Source organism: Podarcis gaigeae, assembly GCF_964106915.1.
Source record: "Podarcis gaigeae genome assembly, chromosome: Z".
NCBI lineage: Eukaryota > Metazoa > Chordata > Lepidosauria > Squamata > Lacertidae > Podarcis > Podarcis gaigeae.
This window is the reverse complement of record NC_139691.1, coordinates 48,258,976-48,268,928: the sequence shown is the minus strand read 5'-3', so window position 1 is coordinate 48,268,928 and position 9,953 is coordinate 48,258,976.

Below are 9,953 nucleotides of genomic sequence, written 5' to 3'. Positions count from 1 at the left end.
CACTCCCTTAGTAGGTTGTGGACTCTGTTTCCTAGGAGGTTTTTCAGCAGAGGTTGGATGGCCATCTGTCATGGATGCTTTAGCTGAGCTCCCTGTATTGCCAGGGCTGGACCAGATGACCCCTTGCAATGCTACAATCCCATGATTCTATGTTTTGGATAGTACTGTGTTTTCAGAATATTTCAAAAGAGGAATTACATCCCAACAGGGAAGGGAACAGCTGATGTTTGTGAGTGGTTATAGCTAAGCAGCAGAGCTCATGTTCCGCCATATATACAGTGGTACCTTGGTTTTTTTTGGGGGGGGGACACGGGTGGCGCTGTGGGTAAAAGCCTAGGACTTGCTGATCGAAAGGTCGGCGGTTCGAATCCCTGCGGTGGGGTGCACTCCTGTCGCTCGGTCCCAGCGCCTGCCAACCTAGCAGTTCGAAAGCAGCCCCGGGTGCAAGTAGATAAATAGGGACTGCTTACTAGCGGGAAGGTAAACGGCGTTCCGTGTGCTGCACTGGCTCGCCAGATGCAGCTTGTCACGCTGGCCACGTGACCCGGAAGTGTCTGCGGACAGCGCTGGCTCCCGGCCTCTAGAGTGAGATGAGCGCACAACCCTAGAGTCTGTCAAGACTGGCCCGTACAGGCAGGGGTACCTTTACCTTTACCTTATCTTGGTTTTTGAACTTAATCCGTTCCGAAGTCCATTCTTAAACTGATACCATTCTTAAACTGAAGTGCGCTTTCCCTAATGAGGCCTCCCACCACCGGTACCCTTCCACCGTTCGGATTCCTTTCTTAGACAGGGGTAAAGTTCTCAAACCAAGACACTATTTCTGGTTTTGCAGAGTTTGTAAACCAAATTGTTCTTAAACTGGACTGTTCTTAAACTGTGATAGGTTTGAGCCTCTTCCATCTCAAGGTAGGGGTTAGAAAGGCTTCTAACTCAGGCCCCTGCCAGTCAGTGAAGATCTGGTGTAGCCAGTGCAGCAGTTTCCATATGTTATGAACTCCAATGAATATGTTTTTTAACTGCTTGCTCATTATTAAACATGATCTTGATGCTATGGGGGCAGTCACCCACAATTCTGCTTTTTGTGCCTGCAAAGGATTTGGGGTGGCTAGTGGTTACAGTGTCAGAATAGGACCTGGAAGACCAGGGTTCAAATCCCCATGCATCCATGAAGCTCACTGGGTGATCCAGTCACTGCCTCTCAGCCTGACCTAGTGGAGATTACCACGAACACAACATTGAGGAGGGGGCGAACCATGTACACAACCTTAAGCTCCTTGAAGAAGAAGGTGGGATGCAATAAATAAATGAAAAATAAGGGGGTGAAACTGTGCTTCATTTCATATGTGTATATCCTGTAACTTCCTAAATGAACTCCTGTAACGTTTTATACAACAAGTGTTTTGTACTAGAAGTGTTCTGGTTTATTTTTATCTTGCATTTGTTGTGCTATTTCTTTTCCAGATAGCTATAATGTAGTAGCTAATCACAAACCAAACTAAAGCAGAGAAAGCCAACCAAAGCACTATTCATCTGATTATTGCTGGCATCCGTCTGTTTCGGGAATCAATGTAGAAGTGCACCTTTGGGGGTGAAGTCAAACGGTTGGAAGGTTACAGCATTGACCGATGAGGAAGAAACATATTTGCTGTAGCTGGACAGCAAATGCACCATCAGCTTTGGTTGGTGGCTTAGACATGGGCCCCTATCATGACAGGGATAGCCTAATGTCTGTCTTCAATGCTCTAGTAACTTCTAGGCTAGATTATTGTGATATGTGGGGCTGACTCTGAAGATGGTTCAGAATCTTCAGCTGGTGCAGAATTCAGTAGCCAGATTCTACACTGGAGGAAGACGTTTCAGCATATAGCACCAATCCTGCAAATAGTTTCTGAGCTCAATTCAAAGTGCTGATTTTGACCAATAAAGCCTTAAGTGGCTCAGGAATGCAAAACCACTTTTCCCCATATAAACCAACCCAAACCCTGTTTGTGGGATGCTCCCACTAGCGAGCCAGCCTTGTTGGCTTCATCATTAAATATCTTTAGGCTCCAGATGAAAACATTCCTCTTCTTCCAGGCCTTTGCCTAATTAAACAATCTATGGCCTTTTAAACTGGGGTGTAGGTATTGTGTTTGTTACTATGTTGTGTATTTTTGTGTTTTTATATTGTAAACCACCCTCTGATCCTTGGATGAAGGGCAGTATAGATAAATAAAAATAAATAAAACAGACCACTTGGGGATCTACTTTGGATGAAGGGTGTTTTAAAAGTTGAATGAATGAATGAATGAATACTGTCCCACACATTACCCACATGCCTGTCAATACCCCGAAGAACTCTCAAAATTTAGTGAGATAATATTGACTTTTATGATGATTATTATTAAGGCAATTACTATACCAACCTTCTAAATGAAAAGATATCTCTAAGCAGTTTGTAAAATAACAGCAATGACATAAGTTTCAAAAAGAACCCATAGAACCATTCATGTGAATTACTAATCAATACAGCAATAAATTTGGAAACCCATTCCCACAAACCACTTCTCAGTCTCCTGACTCTCTCCCAGGTCTTCACTCATCCACCCTGGCTCTCACACGAGCAAACTCACAGATCACCACCCTCAAAATAAAAAAATAAAATCTCACAAAGAAGAGGGTTCTTGCAATCTGCTGGCATCTCCCCAGTCTCTCGCTCTAGGGATGATGGGTAGGCGCACAGGACTGATAAAACTTTTTCAGGCAGGCAGCTTACAACAGTGTCCTCTTCTGCTGCACCACACACACACAATTTCAGGCTACAGCAGGTTGGGTGTGATGAGTTTTCTCAAAGGTACCAAGGATGGCAAATATGACAACCCCTCCACCCATAGTTCATTTGCTGGGCTCTGCACAACTCTTCCAGAAGCTCTTCTACCTTTGCACAGTTGTGGGGAGCCTCCAGCAAATGGGATAGTCTTGATTGGCCAGAGTGTCCCAGTTGTCCTTTGCAGCCATTTTTCCCAACCCATGCCCACCAAACTCAAGAACTACCCACCTGCTTTTCCAAGTCAGTTTGTTTGCCCCCATCCAGCCCACCAGGTTACACACCGGGATGCTGGAATAAAGAAGTGAAGGTTCCTGCCCATTGCTTGAAATGAAAGCCCAGCTGTCACCCATATTCATCATATGACTTCAGCGGGATGCACAGAACACACTAGTAGAAACAGGCACTTGTTATATCGGCATATCCTGAGATTACTTTTTGATGGTGTATAAAATAAGAGAGGAGCATGACTAAGATGATCAAGGGTCTGGAAACCAAGCCTTATAAGGAGCAGTTGAAGGAGTTGAGTATCTTTAGCCTGGAAAAGAGGAGACTGAGAGGAGATATGATAGCCATCTTCAAATACCATAAGGGCTGTCACATGGAAGAGGGAGCAAGCTTGTTTTCTCCGGCTCTAGAGGGTAGGACCCAAACCAATGGCTTCAAGTTACAAGAAAGGAGATTCCGACTAAACATACAGAAAATATTTCTGACAGTAAGACCTGTTTGACAGTGGAACAGTCTCCCTCGGGAGGTTGTGGACTCGCCTTCATTGGATGTTTTTAAGCAGAAGTTGGGCAGCCACTTAGATTCCTGCATTGCAGGGTGTTTTGGGCTAGATGACCCTCAATATCCCTTCCAGCTCTACAGTTCTATGATTCTATAAAAGTTGCAGGCATCATGAAACTTAACATGCAGCCTGACCTCATGGCTGCTGCTTCCAACATTTAGCCTAATTTCTGGACTGCCACCACCCCACTTCATGATTCCAACCAGAGGCGCCAACTTCTAGAGGAGAATGGGGGAGCCGGTGTTGCGTGGCACATGACGTTGTGCACATAGAATCATAGAGTTGGAAGAGACCACAGGGGCCATTGAGTCCAACCCCCTGCCAAGCAGGAAACACCATCAGAGCACTCCTGACATATGGTTGTCAAGCCTCTGCTTAAAGACCTCCAAAGAAGGAGACTCCACCACACTCCTTGGCAGCAAATTCCACTGTCAAACAGCTCTTACTGTCAGGAAGTTCTCCCTAATGTTTAGGTGGAATCTTCTTTCTTGTAGTTTGGATCCATTGCTCCGTGTCTGCAACCTTTCTCCCTCCTCTGTGTGACATCCTTTTATATATTTGAACATGGCTATCATATCACCCCTTAACCTCCTCTTCTCCAGGCTAAACATGCCCAGCTCCCTTAGCCGTTCCTCATAAGGCATCATTTCCAGGCCTTTGACCATTTTGGTTGCCCTCCTCTGGACACGTTCCAGTTTGTCAGTGTCCTTCTTGAACTGTGGTGCACAGAACTGGACACACTACTCTAGGTGAGGTCTGACCAGAGCAGAATACAGTGGCGCTATTACTTCCCTTGATCTAGATGCTATACTCCTATTGATGCAGCCCAGAATTGCATTGGCTTTTTTAGCTGCCGTGTCACACTGTTGGCTCATGTCAAGTTTGTGGTCAACCAAGACTCCTAGATCCTTTTCACATGTACTGCTCTCAAGCCAGGTGTCACCCATCTTGTATTTGTGCCTCTCATTTTTTTTGCCCAAGTGCAGTACTTTACATTTCTCCCTGTTAAAATTCATCTTGTTTGTTTTGGCCCAGTTCTCTAAACTGTCAAGGTCGTTTTGAAGTGTGATCCTGTCCTCTGGGGTGTTAGCCACCCCTCCCAGTTTGGTGTCATCTGCAAATTTGATCAGGATGCCCTTGAGTCCATCATCCAAGTCGTTGATAAAGATGTTGAATAAGACCGGGTCCAAGACAGAACCCTGTGGCACCCCACTAGTCACTCTTCTCCAGGATGAAGAGGAACCATTGATGAGCACCCTTTGGGTTCGGTCAGTCAGCCAGTTACAAATCCACTGAGTGGTAGCATAGTCAAGTCCGCATTTTACCAGCTTCTTTACAAGAATATCATGGGGCACTTTGTCAAATGCCTTGCTGAAATCAAGGTAGGCTACATCCACTGCGTTCCCTTCATCTACCAGGCTTCTAATTCTGTCAAAAAGCGAGATCAGGTTAGTCTGACATGACTTATTTTTCAGAAATCCATGCTGACTATTGGTGATCACAGCATTCCTTTCTAGGTGCTCACAGACTGTTTGCTTAATGATCTGCTCCAGAATCTTCCCTGGTATTGATGTCAGACTGACTGGGCGGTAATTATTTGGGTCCCCTCTTTTCCCCTTTTTGAAAATAGGGACAACATTTGCCCTCCTCCAGTCTGCCGGGACTTCGCCTGTTCTCCAGGAATTCTCAAAGATGACTGCCAGTGGTTCTGAGATCACATCTGCCAGTTCTTTTAATGCTCTTGGATGCAGTTCGTCTGGCACCGGAGACTTGAATACATCTAAACTAGCCAAGTATTCTTGTACTATTTCCTTAGTTATTCTGGGCTGTGTTTCCTCTGCTGAATCATTTGCTCCAAATTCTTCTGGTCGGACATTGTTTTCTTTATCGGAGAAGACTGAGGCAAAGAAGGCATTGAGGAGTTCAGCCCTTTCTGTGTCCCATGTTTGCATTTCACCATCTTCTCCTCTGAGTGACCCCACTGTTTCTTTGTTCTTCCTTTTGCTACGAAAATACCCATAAAATCCTTTTTTGTTGCTTGTAACGTCTCTAGCAGAAAGGCATCATCTATGTCCTCTGTTTGGCTTGGGGATCTATAGTAAACTCCCACAATGAGGTCACTGTTATTATTCTCTCCCTTAATTTTGACCCAAATGCTCTCACTTTGGCTTTGAGGTTCTAAATCTTGGATCTCTTCACAGGTATACACATCCCTGACATATAACGCCACTCCTCCTCCTTTCTTGTCTGGTCTGCTTCTATGAAATAGATTGTATCCCTCCATTATTACATTCCAATCGTGGGACTTATCCCACCATGTTTTAGTGATGCCTATTATGTCATATTTAGTTTGCTGTACCAAGAGCTCAAGCTCATCTTGTTTATTTCCCATGCTTTGCGCATTAGTGTACAGACATTGAAGTCCATTAATCATTCCACTGTGCCTCTCATTTAAGGATTTTTTCCTTCCACCACTAGGTCTGCGTGCTGTTTGCTCCATTTGGTCTATGACATTTGGATGATCATCTTCATCAATTGATAGACTCCTACCTTCAGGAGCACTGTCTCCCTCCCCCACATTAGTCAGTTTAAAGCCCTCCTGATGAGGTTTCTGAGATTTTTGGCAAAAACATTCCTCCCAACCGTTGTGAGGTGCAGCCCATCGCTTGCCAGAAGTCCGTCTTCAAGAAACGGCAGTCCGTGATCTAAGAATCCAAACCGTTCCTGTTTACACCATTTGCGAAGCCAGCTGTTCACTTCCACTATTTTTCCCTCTCTCCCTGGGCCACGTCGTTCAACTGGGAGGACAGATGAGATGACAATTTGTGCATTTAATTGCTTCAATTTCCTGCCCAGAGCCTCATAGTCTCTTTTGATCTTCTGGAGGCTATTGCTTGCAGTGTCATTGGTTCCCACATGAACCAAGAGGAAGGGATATTTGTCAGTGGGTTTTATGATTCCTTGCAGTCGTTCAGTTACATCTTAGATCTTAGCCCCGGGGAGACAGCACACTTCCCAAGACATCTTGTCAGGCCCACAGATCACTGCTTCTGTTCCCCTCAGTAGGGAATCCCCTATCACCACTACACGCCTCCTCTTAGGTTTGGTTGGGGTTCTTCTGTGAGCTGTCCATTCCAAGGTCGCCTGCACATTCCCTGAGGACTGCCTTTGCTGCTCGTCTTCATATACCTGATTGACTGTAATGAGGGAGAGATCCTCAAATGGAGTCTGCTGTTCGTCTTCCATGCTAGGGGAGAGGACCTCAAAGCGACTGTGTATTTCTAAACAATCAGAGCGAACCCTGGGCCTCCTACTTCTTTGAGTCACGTTTCTCCATATATCTGGCTCCTGTGTTGGTGAACTAGCCTCCTTCTCAGGGGAGTCCCCTGTTTCCTCCTTGGTGGAGATGGTGTGCTCTGTTGCTTCCAAGAAGAGCTCCAGCTCTCTAATTCTTTGGAGCGTAGCTACACGTTCCTCCAGTTGCTGGACTTTGTCTTCTAAGAGGGCAATCAACATGCAATTGCTGCAGGTAAAGCTGCCTGCAACCTTGGGCAAGATGGCAAACATTGCGCAGGAACCGCAGGCGACTGCAGCTGTTCCCTCACCCTCCATCTTGAGAACGTGTCGTTGGGGGTGGCTACAGCAGTCCTCCATCATAAAAAGCGTGAAGACAGGACAAATAACTCCTCCCAAAAAAACCTAGGTCTCCCCCAACAAACGTTTGAGACTAGCTCCCCTAAATCTAAAAGATGGATCAAACTGTGCACGCTGCTAGGCATGCGCCACTGCCCTGCAAGCTCTGATAAGCTCCTCCCACAGCTAATCACCTGCCTCAACAGAAACCCTGCCCCCTCTGACCTTTGCACAGGGAGAGCAGCTAATCAGCCACAAAGAAACACACACACAAGAAAACCCTTTTTGCTCCTTCTTCAGCTGCTGCCCTGCAAGCTCTGATAAGCTTCTCCCACATCTAATCACCTGCCTCAACAGAAACCTTGCCCTCTCTGACCCTTGCACAGGGAGAGCAGCTAATCAGCCACAAAGAAACACACACACAAGAAAACCCTTTTTGCTCCTTCTTCAGCTGCTGCCCTGCAAGCTCAGGGACATGGCGTCCCAATATCGTGTGTGATGTCAGGATGTCAGTGAAGCTGGGTGCGGAGCTGAAAGCAGTGGCAGTGCAGCTTCAATATCCACGGCTCCTCCTCCTGCCACCACCGAAGGAGCTGGCCACTGAAGCGGCGCAGTGCTTGGTCTCTTCCTCCACTTTTGAACATGGGGGCAACCCCCCAAAAAATATATTGGGGTGAACCAAAAGGGCTCAGCCTCTGGGAGATTCCCCCCTTGCTTTGCTTGATGGAGAGGCCTGGACTTGGAATCTTGCTATTTTTATGACATTTCAGCTATACAGCTGCAAATAAACATTTTGTGTTTTAAGTGCAATATACAATGTGACACTAGATGGCGAGCCTTACAGAAAATTCAATGTATTTTTAAAAGACACTTAAAAAAAAGATTTTTGGAATGGTTTTTATTATATGTGTGTAGATTCTACCATTATGTTTGGTTTCCAGCTAGGTTTTTTGGAGGGTTGTTTCTTCTTCTTTTTCTGGATTAGCACAGCCTTTTCTACATGTGATGGGATAATGAGCTGCTTGTGCGTAAAAGCTTGATCCCTCTGGGGTTTGGCTGGTCACCCAAACCTAGGCACTAACGGAGCCCCCAAAGCATGACTCCGTCAGTCGCTGGTAGAATCCGACAGTGGGTGTCTACGGAACTTACTCCAACATAAAAGTTGTTTGACGGACATGCGCCTCCTGGACTCTCTGCGTGACAGCTTCCGGCGAGGGGTGGGGGTTGCTAAAGGGGTTCTTGTTACCTCCTCACTGTTCTCACTAGAAGTATCCCAGAGCCTCTCCCCCGATTCCCTTTCCGCTGGAACTCCTGCTCTCCCCCTACTGGTTCCTTCTTCTGCTGTAGAGTCTCTCCTATTCTCCTGGAGCCTCTCCACCACCTGTCCCTCCGATGGCAGTTCCCTGACATCCACCTCCTCCCCAGGGCCCCCTTCACACCCCCCGCCTCCTCTCCCACTGGCGGTGAGGGCGGAAAGCCCCGGAAGGAACTCTCCTCGTCGTCCGAGGATTCAAACACTTCTAACCACGGCGTACCGTCTCTCTCCTCGTCTTCCTCTTCTTCGTCTGAGTCGGCTTCCTCACCCACCCCTGACTCTGGGAACCCTTCAAACTCCCCTTCCTCATCGGTGGTCCCAAAGTGTTCCCTTCTAAATCGTGCCACAGGTTGCAGTTTTTTTTTGGGAAACGCTGATGAAATGTTTCTATTAAAACCTCGTCCTTGACTAACTCTGCTGGTACCCAAGTGTTTTCCGACTCAACTTCCCCCTCCCATTCTACCAGATATTCCACCTGATTCCCCTTCCACCTGGAATCAATGATTCCTGCCACGTTCATGTCGCGTTCTCTCTCTTCTATCACGGGCGTTTGGGTGACCTCTCTCTCACGCTCCCCCCACTCACGTCCCTCTCGGTACGGCGACAGTAATGACCTGTGAAATACTGGGTGCAATTTCATGTGACTGGGCAGTCTGAGTTTGAATGTTACTGGGTTGACCTGCTGTATGACCTCAAAGGGTCCCAATCTTTTGGGTCTCAATTTCTTACTCCCTCCCTTGAACGGTAGTCCTTGGGTGGATAGCCACACCCGGTTTCCCACCCTTATAGTTTCACCTTCCCTCCTATTTCTGTCTGCTTGTTTCTTATATTCCTCCTTGGCTTTCTCTAAGTTAAGTTGAAGCTGACGGTGGATCGCTTCCATCTCTTCAAAAAAATGTTCCGCCGCTGGCACGCTCCACCTCTCCCCTCCTTCTCCTGGAAATGCCCGGGGATGACACCCATAATTTGCCAGAAAAGGACTCATCCCTGTGGACACGTTCTCCGCGTTGTTGTAGGCAAATTCTGCCAGAGGTAACTTATCTACCCAATCATTTTCTCTGTCTTTTACATAACACCTCAGGTATTGTTGTAAAATCCCGTTTGCCCTTTCCGCTTGCCCATTTGTTTCTGGGTGCCGGGCAGTTGAGAAATTGAGTTCCACGTGCAGTAAGCTCATAAGTTTCCTCCAGAACCTGGAAGTAAACTGTTTCCCTCTGTCGCTGACCACCCTCAAGGGGGCGCCATGCAACCTGAAAATATGCTCTACAAATAACTTGGCGGTTTCCTCCGCGGTGACCGCATGGGAACAGGCTATAAAATGACACATCTTAGTTAATAGATCTACTACCACCATGACAGCTGTTTTGCCCTTGGATTTTGGCAGGTCCGTCATAAAATCTATGGAT